The 19,984-nt window shown below is 49.8% G+C and overlaps 1 long non-coding RNA gene across 1 annotated transcript; it reads left to right on the plus strand.

The window, feature by feature from the left end:
* Positions 1-56: 56 nt before the first annotated feature.
* LOC118661180 lies at positions 57-19,721 on the plus strand. Its single transcript, XR_004969182.1, has 6 exons — positions 57-1,122; positions 1,680-1,849; positions 5,902-5,980; positions 13,936-14,013; positions 14,228-14,350; positions 19,027-19,721. It is a non-coding gene; the product is annotated as an uncharacterized LOC118661180 (long non-coding RNA).
* Positions 19,722-19,984: the final 263 nt, after the last annotated feature.

Here is a 19,984-nt window from a genome sequence, read left to right on the forward strand (position 1 = left end):
GGGGGGGTGGGGGTCGGGGAGCAGAGGCGGGGTTCTGTGCTCTACACCTGAGTGGCCCCTGCAGGGATCGCACTCACCCCCTGAGTTTCGGGGCCAGGAGCCCAGCAGCCCCGCCAGCAAGAAGCAGGGCTGTCCCCCCACTCCTCTGGGGGAAGCTCAGGGCTCCTAAGAGAGCTAATCCGTTACTCTTTTTCCCCCCAAGGGAGTGCCATGGTTAATATCAAATATTTATTAATTTTAGGTCACTACCACCTTTGCACATTGTCCACTAACTGCCTCAGTGCACTAAAATGCAACTCAGTAGCCTGAAAAGTTAATGCATTTTCATCAAATTCTTAAGAGGCATCTACATCTCTTGAGAAAAAAATGGCCTTACATAATGCATTAGATCTGCCCATCGTTAAAGATTAAGGAAAACCAGACACAAGCCAGATGCCCAGAGGATTTCAGATCCTCCTTGTTGTAGGCCAGTGTGAGACCAGACTTACAAGGCTTTGTTTGGTAAATTTATTTTTGAACGTATGAATCTTTATAATATTATCATAAGTGTAACATGAGTAGTTGAACCTTTTTTAAAAAAATTAGAATTGCGGAGCTGGGCTCTGGAGCCACGCCGCCCTGAGTTCAAGTCTCACCTGCCACTCCTAACTACACGATAATGGATGTGCCAGCGCCGTCGGTGCCCTCGGGCAGTTTTGGGGAGTGTAACTTAATAATGCATGTAAATTGCTGAATACAGCGCCTGTCATATCGCAAGTGATTGATAACGGGACTGAGTGCCTGGTTTTTGTTTCACGCAGAGGGGTTTGGGCCGTGCTTAACTTTATCCTCCGCAGGAACCAGAACCGCCGCAGGGGTAGCTGCCAACGGCCACCGCGCACGGCCACCCCGCGGGCCCCGAGGCAAACAAGATGTTCGCGGCTGCCCTTGGCGGGCGGCGGGCAGCGGGCGCTGCAGTCCTGCTCTTGCTTCTCGGAATAAATAAGCAGAGGCTGTCGCTTCCCCAGATGGCCAGCCTCGCCTACTCATGGATTCCATACTGGCCAGTGTGCCGCTGCTAAGACTGATTTATCTTTAACCCCCACGTCGATATTCAGGGGCTTCCGTGGTCAGCGCAGAGTGGTGAGCATGTTGAGGCTCCGACACGGGTCCCAGGGGGGTCACCAGGCCTGGCCGCGGCTCCCCTGCTGGACACAGTGCTCTTCGCAGCCCGCTTCGTGCCGTCTTTCTCACGTCGGTGTGTCCTTTTCAGGGGGGGCGGGGCGGGGAGGTGATTCTGCTGCAATAAATGGCCCCCAAGACCCTGCTGAAGTGCGTGCTCCACAGGGAAGGGGTGGGGGGAAGGAGGGTGGCTGGAGGGGGGGGGCGCGGGGGGTCTGGGGACACTGCACTGGGCGGTCACAGCCCTGGCGGGGGCGGCAGTGACAGCTGCCCCGCGTGTAAATGCACCGCGTACCCCTGAACTGCACACGCACCTGGTGAAATGGCCACATTTATGTTATGTATATTTTACCACATTTTTTTTTTTAAAAGGAGGTTGTGATATGACAGGAAAAAATTTCCTTATGGAACAATGAGTGTTAGACAAGCTTTGTTCAGACTTGAGTCACAGTGCTTTGGGCCTGGAGTTCAATGCTAATGAATCAGTAATGCCTATTAAATAAGATCTCTTCCCACAGGAGCCCCTATAAAGCTCAGTTACCCCCTGGTCAGTGGGCGAGAACGGGAGCCTTGCCTGCACCGCCCCAGGCGTGGGGGCTCGGGGTCCCCTCTCCAGTGGAGCCCTGACTGTGGACCGTCACCACCGTGAACAACGAGAGTCAGCGACGTCTCGCTGGCTCCAGTAAAGGTCAGTCCTGAATGAGTGTGTGAAGGACTGAAGAGCACGCCTTCCTTTCCCAGTGGCAGGGATTGCACGGTCCCCAGGGCCCAGGCAGCCGGGCCCCAGCTGTAGGACCTGTCCTGACTGCGGGGCCTCCCGCTCAGGGGGAGCAGGGGGCAGGTTCCTGTGAGGCCTGAGCAGAGGAGAGCTTGGGGGCCGGCTGTGGCCTGGTCTCGGGGTGGCCGTCTCTGGAAGTGTTTCTCACAGGAGCTCGCGTGGAAGTGGCCAGGGAGGCCTTCCCAAGCCTCGCGTTTGTCCTGCCCTGGCCCTCCTTGTCCTGGGCGGCCTTAGCCTTCTGTGACTCTGAGCAGGGGGCAGGCAGGTGTCTCTCGCCTCTGCTACAAACTCCAGGGGAGGGGTATAGAGTGTATTGCATATACTTTATAAAGAGAGCATAAAGTATATTTCCCTCAAAAATGTTTACTCTTTACAGTCTGGGGACTCCTGGGTGCAGTCATGTAAAGACACCTTAGCTCAATGCTGTGGACAAAGGAAGGAGGCCGAGACCAGAAATTAGAATAAGAATGGATCCTAATTGCAGCTCTGTTGTGGGGAAAACCCAGAAAGTTCTACTTTAGCTGAGCACCCTTGCCGTTGCCTGCATGTTGGTATCACTCTATGCTGGTTATGCTTACGGCTGGGAACAAGCCACATGGAGCCCAACTCACATAATAGCCATCTCCCATGGACGAGACCTGATTATCCACTTTCAACAGATTGTAGAACAAAAACCAACAAAAACCGAAGTATCTGTGAGCTAGGGAGCAACAGTCCAGGCACAGAACACGGGGGCCCAGAACACGGAGATAGCCTGACTCTGTGGCTGATAGTTGTGTGACCCTGAATGAGGCAGTCCGCAGAGACCTCACCTGTGAGTGTGCGCATACTAACTCATGGACTGCTTTATGAGATACTAGAGGCGCGGTGCACAAATTTGTGCACCAGTGGGGTCCCTCGGCCTGGCCTGCGGGATTGGGCTGAAACCGGCTCTCCAACATTCCCCGAGGGGTCCCAGATTGCGAGAGGGTGCAGGCCAGGCCGAGGGACCCCACCGGTGCACGATCAGGGCCAGGGAGGGTTGCAGGAGGTTGGCCAGTGGGGAGGGACCGTGGGAGGGCTCCAGGGCATGTCCAGACCATCTCACTCAGTCCCAATCAGCCGAACCCCAGCAGCAAGATAACCTACCGGTCAGAGCATCTGCCCCCTAGTGGTCAGTGCATTTCATAGCAAGTGGTTGAGCAGCCTTAGCATATCATTAGCATATTACGCTTTGATTGGTTGAATGGCTGACCAGTCAACCAGACACTTAGCATATTAGGCTTTTATTATATAGGATTCTAATATCTACCATGTGCCTGGCACTGTGCTAGCCTCTGAGGAGAAAACAATGAGCCAGACAGACACAGTCACTGTCCTCACGACACCTGATTCAGTTTCTTTGTGTGAAATGGGAGGGAGTTTGGTGAGGTCTGCCTTTCAGTTGAGGTTCATCCCCTAAGACGGGGGTGGGAAACGTCCGGTCCACGGGCCATATAAGGCCTGAGAAATCCTTTGGTCTGGCTCTGCCAAGGCATCAGGGGTGAGTTCATTAAATGTTTGACCAAATAGAGCAGGCTAATTTCTATGTGGATAGCTTTGTCTGGCCTGAGGATGGTGTTATAAATATCCAATGGCCCTTGGCAGAGAAAGGCTCCCCACCCCTGCTCTAAGGCAATAATTCTCAAACTTTTTTGTCTCAAGATTTCTTTATACTCTGAAAAATTCTTTAGGATCCTCAAAAACTTTGACTATATGGGACATGTCTATCAAATACTTACCATGAGAAGTTTAAAATGAGAAGTGTCACACCCTAGCTGGTTTGGCTCAATGGATAGAGCATCGGCCTACAGACAGAAGGATCCTGGGTTCGATTCCAGTCAAGGGCACATGCCAGATGGTGGGCTCCATCCCCAGTGGGGGATGTGTTGGAGGCAGCTGATCAATGATTCTCTATCATCATTGACGTTTCTATCTCTCTCTCCCTCTCTCTTCCTCTTTGAAATCAATAAAAATATATTTAAAATAATAAAATGAGAAGTGCTAGAATACAGGCACATGCAGGCATATATTCTGTCTGCTGGCAGAGTGACGATGTCACATATGGTGGAGCCTCGGGAAACCCCCCTGGACGCGTAAGAAAGACTCCGAAGAGCACAGAAGTCTTAGCATCGTGGAGGTAGTGTGTGCTCCACGGGTTTCTGAAAGGATCTGCTCTGCAGCTGCCCAGACTGTATTTTGAGAGCCATGCCCCAAAGTGATACTTTTTACGCAGCTTTAATTGAGTGGTTTTCCCTAGCTCAGGGTTCCCTCCTCCTGTGACCTATAGCTTTGCTTTTAATGAAACAGCAAATATAGTCATTTTTAAACATTGTGTATTTATTTACTGAGATGTGATTATTGCCAGAGCGGAGATATAAACATTATTTATTATAACCACCAACCACCCACTGGTGGTTACGGAGAGGACCGCCCATCTGTCCGTGCCGGAGAGAGGCGGAGCCTGTGCAGGGGTTTCTGTGGCTGGTCTTCCAGGCAGTCTGGAGATGGTAATACGCATCTTCTCAAATGCCTCGTCTACTGTCCCAGGTAAGACAGAGTTGGCACTCACTCAGCAGAACTCCAAACTCCTACTTCTCCCTCCTGCCTTCCAAAGTGGGAACTCCGGTTCACTGGTTACACATTTGACACAGAGAATAAAAGTAAGCTAGCACTTGGTGTCCTCGTTTTTCGCTGAAGAAAGATGCTAGACTCCAGACTTAGTGGTGCCCTTGTGTGGGGCGTGCCCCTCTACTAGTTCCCGAAGGCGGGCTTTCGTTTCCTTGCTGTCCTTCCGTCCCGCAAGTAGGCCACGCGCTCCTTAACGGTGGGGGTCACGTGGTGCTCTTTGGTCTCTGCAGCTCTTGGTCCAATGCCTATCACATGATCAGGTTGGCAAAAGGGTGTTTGCTGAAGAGTGGAACCAATCAGTGAGTGAGTTTCTCCTTAAACACAAGAAACATCAACTTTCTAAGCTTTCATGGTGTATAATTAGCAGATTTACGGGCTTTCTGAGTGGCCTGTGGGTTTGGGTTTGCTCTGACTACGTTCATAGCACTTGTGTTGGTTCTCTGACCCAGCCTGGCCGGGGAGACTGGTGGTGCTTGCCGCCCTGGTAAGTGCTCTGCCCCAGCACCAGGCACACTGGACAATCCAGTGGAACTTCAGTATTTAATGACCTGTGACCCCCAGAGATACCATGGCTCTGACCAGGGCCCTGGCTAGAGAGTGACCTGTTGGCTAGGGCACCACTGGTTAAGACAACTACAGTCCTTACCCAACAGGCCACAGGAGCATCAGAGGTACCCAGAGAGCTGTGTGTGTGTGCGCGCGCATGTGTGTGCGTGTGCACGCGTGTGTGTGCGTGTGTGTGTGACCAAGGCTGAGATGGGATGATATGCCTTGACAGAGTGGGAGAACCATGACCTGCTTGTCTGGGTCACAGTCTTCTGCCTTCGTGTCCTTCGTTGTAAAGCACTAAGTTTCTCGTGAGCCTTCTCTCCTGCTCCCTCACACCAGCAGGAGGGAGCTCCCCTGAAGCTGTGCTGGAGTTGATCGCTCAGATGAACCCCAGAAGGCATGGCTGTGTGAGTCGCCAGCGGCGGGGCAGCACCCAGCCTGTTTTCAGGATGCACTTTCAAACTCAGTGCCTGACCTTCTCGGGACATCAGTGAGTTCCATAAGTGATTTCATAAAATTTAGTCTTTTTTAAAAATATATTTTTATTGGTTTCACAGAGGAAGGGAGAGGGAGAGAGAAACATCAATGATGAGAGAGAATCATGGATCAACTGCCTCCTGCAGGCCCCACACTGGGGATGGAGCCCACAATCCGGGCATGTGCCCTGACTGGGAATGGAACCCTGACCTCCTGGTTCATAGGTCGATGCTCAGCCCCTGAGCGACACTGGCCAGGCAAAACTTAGTTCCTCATGCGTATTCCAGGTCACCCGGATAACCACCTCACATCGGAGTGCTACTCCCGTGGCTTCGTGTTTGCAGTGTCTCCCAGCAGTATCCACAGGTGAGGTCTCTACTATCGTCAAGTTGGCTTCCAGTGCTACCTGGAGGGATGGGGGTGACTGTGATTTATGGGAGTTTTCAAAGAATCGGTTTTCCTTGGGAAGAAATCTTTACATTATCTGAGCTTCAGAACCCGGCTCAAATAAGGTCCTTGTTGTATCAGCAGCAAAGAAGCATAGCTACTTACGTCCGTTACCCCAAGGCTGTGGCTGGTGTTTGGAAAAGTCTGTGATTCACTCATTTAGCCCTTTTCACTGGACTTCACCTTTATTTTTGTTTATTCTAATGTGCATGCAGTGAGAGAGCTTGGAGGGATGTTTCAGATTGCCCGATATTGCAAGCTGCTCTCAAGTCTGGCACGGCCACGCTCTCACCTCTGTCTGCACCGCGGCCACTGCCCACCCCTGGGGAAGAAGGCACACTGTCTGCCCGCAGCTGGGCATTCCCGCCCAAATTTAGTGAAGTCAGACTTTTAAAAATTACTAATGAGAAACTGAATGCAATAAGAAGGCCGTTGTGTTTGACCCTGGCCTCCGTCACGATGCTTGGTTTACTCTAGAGCCAGCAGGTGGTTTCCGGAGCAGATGGCGCTGTGGACTGAATCGGCAGACACAGCTCTCGTCTTAAATCTTCACCCGCAAGAGTTAACCTTTCCAGTAAACAGCCGCTCCCCAGGAGAAAGCTTGTAACTTTCAGGGTTTTGTTTTGGGGACCTTTGAAAACCATCGACCCACTACAAAGAATGTTTCTGCAAATAAGAAAAAAAGTTTTAGATCTTAGGATGTAAAGTTTCAAAAAAACATAACACCTTTCTTAAAAACATAACGCCCTCTTCCCTCCGGAGTGGCTCGGAAGTAGTGCGGCTGCAGAGCTCAGCTCCTCTGAGCATTCAGCTCTCTATTCCCCTGGAGCTGCCTGAAGTGCTGTTCTCCATAGTTCACAGAGGAATTCTGTTCCCAAGTCCTTTCATAAACGCCCAGAAAGAACCATTTAAAAATGTGTTCATTTGTTCATTTCCTGTTTAAACACTTCCTGAGCACCTGGCTTGGGACAGGTCCTGTGCAAGGAATTGGAGATGGGGAAGTGGTGCCTGTTACCTAAGAAAAAAATCAAACTTGGGAACATAAAAATGTTAATATTGTTATAGCCAATCTTCTCATGAACAGATGAAGAAGCTGAGGCCCAGAGAGAGCTACATGATTTAAATTGGAATTAAATTAAAAACAGTGTATTGGATTTACAAAGGCAATTTGCATGGAAATACTCTTGATGTACCAAGCACTTCTTTTATATTGAGTTAAGAATCTTTTAAAATATATTTTTCTTGATTTCAGAGAGGAAGGGAGAGGGAGAGAGAGATAGAAACATCAGTGATGAGAGAGAATCATGGATAGGCTGCCTCCTGCATGCCCCACACTGAGGATCGAGCCCACAACCCGGGCATGTGCCCTGACCGGGAATCTAACTGTGACCTCCTGGTTCATAGGTCTATGCTCAACCACTGAGCCACACAGGCTGGGCAGGAATTTTTTTAAAATGTTCTAAAATTAACCAATAAGGTCAGTGCTCCATGTCCTGGACTGATGCCACAGCACTGCCCTTTGTTCCTGGCCCCGGGCCACGGTCTGCCTGGGCAACTGGCAGCCCCAATGGCCTGGTTCGCAGTTAGCGTAAGGGGTTCAGTGCCTACTGACTCATGTACTTTGGGTGCCCATTTGTTCAGATACTGGGTCTCAGCCTTTTGCTGTAGAACATCACTATTTATGTTAAACTAATTTTTCAATATTTTGAATTACATATTTACATTCTTGATATTTAAAATGAGTGTCAGTGGTTTCTAGGAATTTTAACTATAAAGAGTCCTATCTGGATTTCTTATTAGTTTGAAAGTAAATAAAACCTTGAATTATAGTAAAAACATTTTTATTTCATTAGCTTTAGCAAGAGCATCCTGGCCCCTGCTGGGGGCTCTGGGAACTGCATCACTGTACCAGCCATTTTTCTAAGGTCACAGGACTTGTTTAAACTGTGAATTCAGTTTATGTATCTTCTCTCCTTTTTGTAACAAACAGAAAATTATTGAATAAAGTCTGTAAATAAGGCATTACTATTATTAAGGCTCCAAATCTGGGTTAAATATTGGACATATGTACATGATACAATAAATTTAAATCTGTAATACAATCAAATTTTCTACCTTAATTTCACATGTTGAAGAAATCTAATATGTTTCATCTCCACTCAAATTCAGAGGAGAAATATGATGAGAATGGATTAAATTTAAATACTTGGTAAAGAGGAATAAAGACTCTACTTAGAAAAAGGCATAGTTGTCATTATTTTTGCAGATGGTATAACTTAACACCTGTAAAAATCTAAAGAATCCACTGAAAATGTATATGCAACAAATTAAGGAAGTTGGCCTGTTACACAACTAATACACTCTGAAATCATAGATTCTTTATGCAAAAGTAAGAAAATGTAATGAACAAAGTAGATACCATTCAAGATAACAGCCCAAACTAAGCCACACGCCACACACACACACACACACACACACACACACGCACACACACACGCGCCCGTTAGAAGTGCTCAGGCTCTACCTCAGTGGCTCTTCATTAACCCTGACTGGGTTAAGCTCTTAATAACACGCACGCCTGCGCTCCACACCAAAACAATTGTGCTGTTGGTGATGGGGCCTCGACATCTGTATTTTTAAACCACCCACATGATTATAATGTACAGCCAGGGTAGAGAACCACTGTTCCATATGAGGAAATATTAGAACAAGCAATAAATATAAAGACACATCTTCTTGAATAGGAAGACTCAATGTTGTAAAAATTCAATTTTCTGTAGTCAATAAATGCCATGTAATTTCCATAAAACATCAATGGATTTTTAAACACAACAAGTATTTCAGAATAGCTAGGTAAACTTTGATAAGGGAAAGAAATGAGAGGGACTAATATTAATGGATATATGAAACTAAGATGGCGGCATAGGTAAACACCGGGAAATTGTCGCCTCACACAACAATTGAAAATTACCGCAAAGGACTGAGCAAACATCATCCAGAACAACAGAAAGGCTGGCTGAGTGTAAATTCTACAACTAGAAGGAAAGAAAAGCACGCTGAGAGCCAGAGGCGCTGCGGAGGTGAAGTGCAGAGGTACGGTGGCTCGCGCGTGCGAGGAAAGGGGGTGGCACCTGAGGACGCGGCTGTCTTTTTGAATCACAAGCTCCCGACTGCTCTGAACTCCGGTTCCGGGAAGTCTCTGGAGACCCAGGACTCATACGGGGAGAAGCTGGTCTGTCCGGCAGCGGGCGAACTTGAAGGCGGCTTTCCCTCATAGGTTCTTGCAGCAATTAGCGGGTCACTGAGACCCGCGACTCCCGGGCGGAGAATCAGCCATAGCTCCTTGATCCGCCCTTGGATTCCCTGAGACCCCGCCCCACCCAGGCTGCGGCAGAGGCTTTTGCATGTGAATGTACCTAACTGCAGCCGAGCCAGGCAGACCCGGAACTTCCAAGAGAAGGCCCAAGGCCCCGCAGCGGCTTGCATTGCTTCACAGCTGAGCCTCTTTGTGGCTCCTGCTGTGTGGCCTCAGGCAGAGGCTGAATTAGCACCTCCTTAGATCCAGGAGCCACTGTATCCAGTGGTCAGAGGGGGACCATCCAGACTGCAACTCCTCAGATCCATAAGGGACACACTCAGGGAGCAGACTCAGTGAGCACCAAAGCCCCACTGAAGCAAGTCTTGTCCCAGAAGGGTGTCTTCAGCACAGAAGTTCTCCCACTTTAGACACAGCTGATTCTCACAGCCAATTGGCCTGGAGGTCAATTCCTCCCAGTGATTCTACAACAACCAAGGCACCAAGAGTGCACCAAGAGTGTCCACCCTAGGTAACTGGGGAGGCTGAGCTACTGGGCCCTACAGGACACCTGGCGCGCAGGGCCACTCTAAAAAACACAGGGAAGCTGCCAAAATGCGGAGACAAAGAAACAGGTCACAAATGGCAGAAATGGAGGAAAGCAAATGATTGGATATAGAGTTCAAGGCCACATTTATAAGGTTTTTCAAGAATTTTATGGAAACCGCCGATAAATTTAATGAATCCCTCAATAAGTATAGTGAGACCATGGAGGACATGAAAAAGGACCAACTAGAAATTAAGCATACACTGACTGAAATAAAGAATAATTTACAGAGATCCAACAGCAGAAAAGAGGATCCCAAGAATCAAGTCAAAGATTTGAAATACAAAGAAACAAAAAATACCCAACCGAAAAAGAAAAAAGAAAAGAGATTCCAAAAATATGAAGATAGTGTAAGGAACCTCTGGGACAACTTCAAGCGTACCAACATCAGAATTATAGGGGTACCAGAAGGAGAGAGAGGGCAAGATATTGAAAACCTTTTTGAAGAAATAATGACAGAAAACTTCCCCTACCTGGTGAAAGAAATGGACTTACAAGTCCAGGAAGCGCAGAGAACCCCAAACAAAAGGAATACAAAGAGGACCACACCAAGACACATCATAATTAAAATGCCAAGAGCAAAAGATAAAGAGAGAATCTTAAAAGCAGCAAGAGAAAGACAGTCAGTTACCTACAAGGGAGTACCCATATGACTGTCAGCTGATTTCTCAACAGAAACCATGCAGGCCAGAAGGGAGTGGCAAGAAATATTCAAAGTGATGAATAGCAAGAACCTGCAACCAAGATTACTTTATCCAGCAAAGCTATCATTCAGAATAGAAGGTCAGATAAAGAGCTTCACGGATAAGAAAAAGCTAAAGGAGTTCATCACCACCAAACCAGCATTATATGAAATGCTGAAAGGTATTCTTTAAGAAGAGGAAGAAGAAAAAGGAACTCTTGCCATTTGCCACAGCATGGATGGAACTGGAGAGCGGATAGATACCACATGATCTCACTCATTTGTGGAATATAATGAACAACATAGGCTGATGAATAAGGACTGATCCAGAGACGGAGAGGCATTGATTGGACTGTCAGGACTTGGAGGGAGGGTGGGGGAGGGTGAGGGTAAGGGGGAAAGATCAGCCAAAGGACTTATATGCAAGCATATAGGCCTAATCAATGGACATGGACAACGGGGGGGTGAGGGCATGAGCGGGGGGTGAGGGGGGTAGAAGGTAACGTGGGGACAAGGACACATGTAATATCTTAATCAATAAAAAATATATTTAAAAAAATATTAATGGATATGAAAACAGTTTAAGAATCGGTATTTTTTTTTAATTAAATCTTTATTGTTCAGATTATTACATTTGTTCCTCTTTTTTTTCCCCCCATAACTCCCCTCCTCCCAGTTCCCGCCCCACCCTCCGCCCTCACTCCCCACCCACTGTCCTCATCCATAGGTGCACTATTTTTGTCCAGTCTCTTCCCGCATCTCCCACACCCCTTTCCCCCCCAGGAATAGTCAGTCCATTCCCTTTCTATGTCCCTGATTCTATTATAATCAACAGTTCATTCTGTTCATCAGATTATTTATTCACTTGATTCTTAGATTCACTTGTTGATAGATGCATATTTGTTGTTCATAATTTGTATCTTTACCTTCTTCTTCCTCTTCCTCTTCTTAAAGGATACCTTTCAGCATTTCATATAATCCTGGTTTGGTGGTGATGAACTCCTTTAGCCTTTCCTTATCTGTGAAGCTCTTTATCTGACCTTCAATTCTGAATGATAGCTTTGCTGGATAAAGTAATCTTGGTTGTAGGTTCTTGGTATTCATCACTTTGAATATTTCTTGCCACTCCCTTCTGGCCTGCAAAGTTTCTGTTGAGAAATCAGCTGACAGTCGTATGGGTATTCCCTTGTAGGTAACTGAGTTTCTTTCTCTTGCTGTTTTTAAGATTCTCTCTTTATCTTTTGCTCTTGGCATTTTAATTATGATGTGTCTTGGTGTGGTCCTCTTTGGATTCCTTTTGTTTGGGGTTCTCCGCGCTTCTTGGACCTGTAAGTCCATTTCTTTCACCAGGTGGGGGAAGTTTTCTGTCAATATTTCTTCAAATAGGTTTTCAATATCTTGCTCTCTCTCATCTTCTGGCACCCCTATAATTCTGATGTTGGTACGCTTGAAGCTGTCCCAGAGGCTCCTTACACTATGCTCGCATTTTTGGATTCTTTGTTCATTTTGCTTTTCCGGTTGGGTGCTTTTTGCTTCCTCGCATTTCAAATCATTGACTTGATTCTTGCGCTCCTCTGGTCTGCTGTCGGGAGTCTGTATAATATTCGTTATTTCAGTCCGTGTATGCTTAATTTCTAGTTGGTTCCCCAATATAAGATCGAGGGTCTCATTAGTTTTCTTGTAGATCTCATTAAGTTTATCGGCGGCTTCTAAACAGTTCTTGAGAGACCTTAAAAGTGTGGTTCTGAACTCTATATCTTCCATTGACAATTTTGTCCTGTTTCTTTGTCTCCGCATTTTGTTATGCTTCCTTGGTGCACCCCCTAGTGGTCTTTGTTCGCAGTCTTATAGTTAAATCTTGATTGTTGTAGCTAATTCCAGGGAGGGTTTGACCTCCAGGCCAAGTGGCTATGAGAATCAGCTGTGTCAGCAGTGAGAGAACTTCTGTCCTCTAGGGAGGTGCTAATCTAGCCTTTGCCTGAGGCTATCCGGCAAATGCCTGTGTGCAGGGCTTGGGCCGGTCGGGTCGCACAGGATCAACAGGGTGGGCCGGAGAGAGCAGTTATGGCGGCTCTCAGTCCTGTCCCCAGGGGCTCTGCCTCTCTGAGTCCCAGCACCCGCTGCAAAGCTCGGAGAGAAAGCTGCACTCGCTCTGACCGAAGCCAGACAGCCCCGCTTCTCCCGTTTGAGTCTGGGTCCCTAAAGACTCGCCCGGATCTGGAGCTCAGAGTCTGCGACTCCCTCCCGATTGAAAACGCCAACCGCGCCCTCCGCCGCCAGCCCGCTCTCGAACTCCGCACCTCAGAATTTGACTTCAGCACTGCGCCTCCTCTGAGTGTCCGTATGCGTTTCTCTTTCCTCCTAGTTGTAGGACTTCCACTCAGCCAGCGTTTCTGTGGTTCTGGGTGATGTCCCTTCCGTTTTTTGGTTTCACTTTTGAAGTAGTTGTTCAAAGCAGCAAACTCCGGCGTTAACCTATGCCGCCATCTTGGTTCTCCCAAGAATCGGTATTTTTATGTTTTTATTTTAAATACATTTTTATTGTTGATAGTACCTACCATTTTTCCCCCTTTACCCCCTCCTCCCAGCCCCGACACCCCCGCCCCAGGTCATCACTACCCTATTGCCTGTGCCCGTGGGCTGTGCCTGTAAGTATAAAAGTTCTTTGAAGAACTCATATTTTTTAAACAGCATGGGCTTAATAGAAGAATAAAAAGAAAAGTGAAACCAAAAAAAGTGTAAAAAAAACCAGACTCAGCAAGTAAGCAAACTATATAGGTGAGGACTACAGACGTGTCGTTCTAAGTCAGGCCGTTAGAGAGACGGCTGGGCATTGGTGTCGGGACAGAGAGTGGCCCTGCGGACCGCTGGCCCCTCGACTGCGCGCTCCGTGGAGACAGGTACAACCTCCTATTCATCAAACATTTATACCTCAGAAGTGAGGACAGAAAAGTATGAGGGTTTCTCTCCACCAGGTGTAAATGTCTGCGTGGCTCCATGCATTCTCAGCATGAATTAGTTCCAGGATCTCTTCCACGATGAGATTCGAAACCAATGAGGCACATGTACCAGTCTTGTCTCGGGCACCTCACCCATGTGCCTACATAAAAATGTCAGCATGTTGAAGCAGACCTCGGAGTCATGCACCAGCAAAATGTGTCCTAATTGTTCTTGTGATTATTTTCTTCATCTGTTGGTTATTATCAAATATTTGTTTAGTTTCCAAGTATTTGGAGATTTTTAAAATATATTTTTGTTATTGATTTTTAATTTAATTCTCTTATAATCAGAGAACATACCCTTGACCGGAATCGAACCCGGGACCCTTCAGTCCACCGGCCGATGCTCTATCCACTGAACCAAACCAGGTAGGGCCCCAGTATGTTTTTATTCCTTGTACATGGATGGAAGCTGCTTTTGTGGGACAGCAGGTCGTCTGCCTGGCCGAATGCTCATGAGCACGTGGAGAGAATGTGTATCCTGGTGTTGTGTGTGTGACTCAGTGTCCATTAGGTCAAGTGAGGTTGTTTAGGTTTTACAAGTCCTTGCTTATCAGCAACCTACTTGTTCTACAATTACTAGGTGAAGTGTTGAAGCCTCCAGCTGCAAGGATGGATCGATTGATGTTCTTGCTGTTCTATCAGGTTATGCCTCCTGTGTTCTGAAGCTCCGTGACCGTGTCGACACATGCATTTCTACAGGCAGGTGAGCTGGCTTCTTTGTCATCATGAAATGTGCCTCTTTTTTTTTTTTTGACAGAGAGGAAGGGAGAGAGATAGTTAGAAACATTGATGAGAGAGAAACATCGATCAGCTGCCTCCTGCACACTCCCTACTGGGGATGTGCCCGCAACCAAGGTACATGCCCTTAACCGGAATTGAACCTGGAACCTTTCAGTCCACAGGCCGACGCTCTATCCACTGAGCCAAACTGGAAATGTGCCTCTTTATCTCTGGTAATAGTCCCTCTTCTGCAGTCTGCTCTGTGTGGTGCTAATGTAGCCATTCTGCTTTCTTATGATTTGTGTTTGCATGGTATATCTTCTTCCATACATTTACTTTCAACCTACATGTGTCTTGATTGTAAATTCTCTGATACAGACGTCACTTCTTATCATTTTATAAAATTGTCCTTTTTCTCAGTTACATGAAAATATTAGCTGACTTTATGTGTAGAAGGATGCAGGTGTTTTCTAATCCTCACCCGAGGAGAGAGAGAGAGAGGGAGGGGAGGGGAGGAGAGGGGAGGGGAGAGAGAAACAGTCATGGTTGCCTTCCATACGGGCCCCCACTGAGGCTCAAACCCTCAACCCAGACAGGTGCCCTGACCAGGAATCGAACCCGTGACCTTTTGGTACACAGAAGGACATTCAACCAACTGAGCCACTCCGGCGGGCAAAGGACGCTGTTTTCTAACAAATGTTCTCAGTGGTGCATTACTTAGCAGAAGTGCAAGTGTTCTGAAAGTTAATGTCATGCTGTGCTAAGTAACAAAACGGTCACAAAGGCACAGCCCATGGCCTCCCACCGCCGGGGGCAGGCCGCCTTGGAGCAGGCCTGGTCGCACAGAAGGCGAGTGCTCTGAAGACAGAGCTGCTGGCTGGCAGTGCCGTGGGCAGAGGGCTCTGCCCGGGGGAGGGGCCAAGGAGTTGTCACAGAAGAGATGACGTCTGAACTCCTTCCTAAACGGGGGGCACGAGTTTGCAGGCGAATGAGGTGATCTCCACATAAAGGGCCTCGTACAGGGCCAGGCACATGGTACGACCCATGGACGCCGGTTCTGGTTCTGGTTCTGGTCGGGATGTGGCCCAGGCCAAAGCCGCAGGTCAGCTCATTCCAGGGAACACTTACCGGGGGCCTCATATACGTCAGGCACGGGTCCAGGCTCCGCCGGCCTAGGTGCCAAGTACACCCTGTGAAGACAGATAATTCCACAAGGGTCTGGTGTGAGCGTGTCCAGGACGACTATTTATAGGTTTGCTCTCGGGACGGAGCGGGGATGTTTGTGTGAACATGGCTGGCACGTTCCTACTTGCCTGCGGCCCCCACACCAGCACAGGCAGCCCTGCGGGGGCAGCTGAGGGCAGGCTGGGCCTGGCTTCAGAGGAGGGCGGACGGTCCAGCCTGCCCCCGGGGTATGGTCACTGGGATCTGTGCTCAGGTCTGTCCAGGCAACAGCTTTCCCTCACAACATGGATGGATGAGTCCAGACGCCTGCATTGCTGTCCCCGGCCATGACCCGGAAGGATCCACCTGCCCCCTCGTCGTAGCTCACCCCGGCCACCCATCCCCATGCTCTCCTGCAGGAATGAATGGGACCTGTGCCCTTATCTGCAGAGATTATGCTAAACACAGGGCCTGCGCGTGTCTGCATCTGAAGTAGAATGTTTGTCATGTCAGGGGCAGTCTGTGGCGTGTCCAGTGGCAGTCCTGCTGGCATAGCTGGTTTCAGAAAACAGCAGGAAGGTGCCAAGTGTTTCACCAGCGTTTCATTTCACCTCACAGCGATTCCATCAGGTAGGAGTTATTGTAACTACTATGCACATCGGGAGACTGAGGCACAGAAATGTAACTTATCAAAGACTAAGCATGGCAGCCAGGGTTTGAAACCAGGTCTCTCCCACGCTGACCGGCTTCCTTCTACTATCACAGCAGCAGTTGTAATGCGGCTGTTGGCTGTGCTTCTGCCGCGCGCCACACACAATGTGAGATGCTCACATGCATCCTCTCTGACCCTCAGGACTTTTCTTCACTACAACATTCAAAGCACTGACTGCCTTGCTGGGAGTCACACGGTCAGGCCAGCGTTCTAGCCGCACGCACATCCTGGGACCCGGAGCCGCTTTCTTTCTCCTGCCTGCCCTGGGTGTTTGTAAAGCCCTGCCCCCATCTGACTCACCCAGTAGCCAGGTGCTTCTAAGGTGCTGCTTGTTGTGAGCCCAGAGCTCTACACGGCAGTGACCGAGCAGCAGCAGGCACGCCTTTCTCTCTCTCTCTCTTTCTCTCTCTCTCTCTCTCTCTCTCTCTCTCTCTCTCTCTCTCTCTCTCTCTCTCTCTCTGTGTGTGTGTCTCGGTGGGAAAGGCCGCTGCAGGCTGTTGTCAGGTGGCTGTACTTTCCTGGGAAGAGCTGAGACCTGGAGGCAGGTGCCTGGGCTGGGAGGAGGCAGGCCGAGCTGTGACCTTTGCTTTGACTCCCGCTGAGGCCGGGCAGGCTGCTGGCATCTGTGCAGGACTGACTGGGAGAAGGGGAGGTGCCTGGAGAACTGGAGGGGGGCGGCCTCCTTCGGGGAGGTGTCTGCGCACCGCGCAGTGAGAGGCCCCGGGAAAGCGCTCGTCTTCCTGTCACCCTGACCGTAAACCACCCCCTGCCAAGCACCCTGGGCAGCCAGGGCCCTTCCCTGATGCCACAGGGGACCCTTCACTGTCACACCACGGGGTGTGCTGAGGGAGGGCCAGGAGGGGAGGCACCAGGGTGGGGGGTGCATACGTGGGAGGGAGGAAAGGGTGTCTTATGTCCTGTATCAGCTTGAAGTCTGGTTTACGTAGAAACAATGTCTGGGTGTTAGCTTGGCTCTTGGTTGTTCATTACATACAGCCTATTCATAATTTTCCCAGGAACGTACTATATTTCATATACAAACAGCACTGCGTTTCATGCCCTTTCGGGTCCAGTAGATTCTGAGGAATCAGAGTGGAGGCGTGGCCATCATTTAAAACGTTTCTGGGACAAATCTGGGGTCACCACTGGGACTCCAAGAAATCACTTCTCTCCCCTCCAACTGCCTAGCAGTAGAGCACCCACTGGGGGCCCAGGGAGGGGAGGAGCAGCTCAAAGCTGGGTGCCCTCTGCTTTGATCACAACTCAGTGCCAGTGGTCAGATCACAGCACGCTGGCAGCCATTTCTTCCCTCCCCTCGTGTCCTCCCCCCTCCCCCCCCCCAAGCAGCCTGCCGTGTGATATGAGCATGTAGGGCCGCTCTCCCTCCCATGGGGTAGGGTCCAGTCATGAATGGAAACCGGGACGTTGGTCGCCCACACGCAGTGACAAAACGCTCCCGAGATCACCTACTGTCTCCGGGATAAGGCGCATTTCAATGACTACACTTTAGGAGACCAAGTGGCCGTTGCAGGGAAATATCGGGGCAGGAACTTTGCTATAAGGGCTGTGGGGTGCTTCCGATTACCTGGAAAGCTGACGGGAAGAAAACGACAAACTCCGGCATTTACACTTGCAGCCTGGAGCCCTGTGAGAGTCAGAACGCTTCCCTGACTCAGGTCTTACATCAACAGGGCTGAGGGACCCAAAAAACAAGCCAGGATTGATCCGCAGCTTTATGCATCACCACGCAGGGCTTCCGGGCATGACGAGGAGAGTGGGGGCCTGGGTAGGTTCTAACGAGACCAGCTACCTGGAGCCCCCAAATTCCACTGAGTCTTTGTTGTCAGCAAAAGCAATCTGCCTCCTCCGCCTGATCATCTCAGCCTCCCTTTGCTGGTAACCGGTTTTAATAGAACCTGAAGTTGCCGATTTGACCATGATGAGTCTCCTCAAGGTCAATCCCATGCTCCTCACTGCCTCCAGACCCAGGCCCATCTCGTGGTAGGTTCAGATCCTGAAAGACTCCAGGGGAGAAGGGGAAAAGAGAAAAACTGGAAAACATGCATGATGAATACAGTCCTCATTTCTGCAGTTCATGGGCCAAAGCTCGTATTTGCCCCACTCCCGTCCCCTGTCCCCTGTGTCCTCAGCTCCCACGGTAGAGGGCTGTGATGGTTAGCAGCCAGGGTGACCAAAGTCCCACTCCCGGGAGATCTGGGCCGTCGGTGGGTCTTTCTTGGCTTGGGTTGCTCTCATCTCCCAGGAGCTGGGAGTCATCCTGAAAGTCGCCCAGAGAGTCCCTGGCTCCCAGGCAGTCCTCCCTCCCTTCGCTGTGCAGCACCAGCCCTTTTTCTACTGTATAATCGGGGCCACTTGCCCCAGTGAATACAGTAACCCCTTCTTTGCTTGTGCTTCGAGTGGCTGACGAGGCACCCTCGGCTTCCATTCGGCGGAATTCTGATGTTTTTTAGAGGAAGTTTCCTCCCTAGGGAACTAAGAGCCCAGCATTGTGTGGGTGGAAACAAAGGTGTGTGAGTAGGTCATTAGGAACTGCAACGAAGGGTCCAGCGTTACTTCCACATGTTGGCCCGTGGAGCTGTGTTCTGGCCATGGAAGAAATAACACTATGTCCGAGTTGGCTCAGAGAACATAGTGTTACTGTGTGAGTTCCCCAGTCCCACTGGTGTCAATAGAAGCGAGCTGTCAATCAAATCATCCCCCTTCTATCAAGTCAGCTTCTTCCTACGGACACCGAGCATTTATTCACATCTGATTCTCTACAGGGAGCTCCTGAGCCAGACGCTGCATTTATGGGGACCTCGGGGAGCGAACGCAGCAAGCTGTAGCCATGGGCAGTGGCGCCAGGAGAAACCACCGCAGGTCAGAGGCGCGGCCCTCTTCCGGTAGGTGTCTTTCCTCCAGGATGTGAGGGCTCAGCGTGGCCGCAGCAGCAGGTGGCTGGCGGGCCCTGGGTGGGGTCGTTCAGGAGCCAGTGGGGTCTGGTGGTGGTGAGCGGGCACTTGGCAATGACAGCAGCCACGTGGGCCTAGAGAAAGGGAGGCTGGTGTTCTTAACCCGCTGCTGCCAGGGCCATGGTTCACCGAGCCCATTGTCTGCGCGCCAGGGGAGCTGGGAGAGATGCTGGCGGACATCCACAGGCCGGTCCTACCCGGGGGAGTCAACCTAGCTGCTCTTATTCCCGTTTTAAAGAGGACAGCACCGCAGTGGGGAAGGACCAAGAGGCTTTGCCAAAGGTTCCTTCTGCCTGGGAATGTAAGCAGGAGCCAGGATCCTGCCGTCTTGTCCAGTGACTGGAGAATGCATGCCCAAACCCCGGGGTCACGAAGTGCCGGGGAACTCGGATTTATGGAGCAGAGGAGAGGTATTTCTTATCTTTTTTGAGGGTTTTTGTTGTTACTGTTAACCCTCACCCCAGGGTATTTTTCCATTGATTTTTAGAGAGAGTGGGGGGAGGGAGAGAGACAGAGAGAAACATCCATGTGAGAGAGAGACATTGATTGACTGCCTCCCGCACACACCCCGACTGGAGCGAGGCTCGAGCCTGCAACCGAAGTCCGAGCCCTTGACAGGAATCTAACCCGAGATTCAGTCCAGGGCCAGCACTTAACCAGGAGCGCAGTGGCCAGGCAGAGAGGTATTTCCTGGTGGAAGAAGCGGAGAGCGCTCGGGAGCGGGGGAGGAGCGGCCAGGCTTCTCAGAAAACCCAGTAGAACAGCGTTG

Source organism: Myotis myotis, unplaced genomic scaffold (genome assembly GCF_014108235.1).
Source record: "Myotis myotis isolate mMyoMyo1 unplaced genomic scaffold, mMyoMyo1.p scaffold_m19_p_8, whole genome shotgun sequence".
Classification (NCBI taxonomy): domain Eukaryota; kingdom Metazoa; phylum Chordata; class Mammalia; order Chiroptera; family Vespertilionidae; genus Myotis; species Myotis myotis.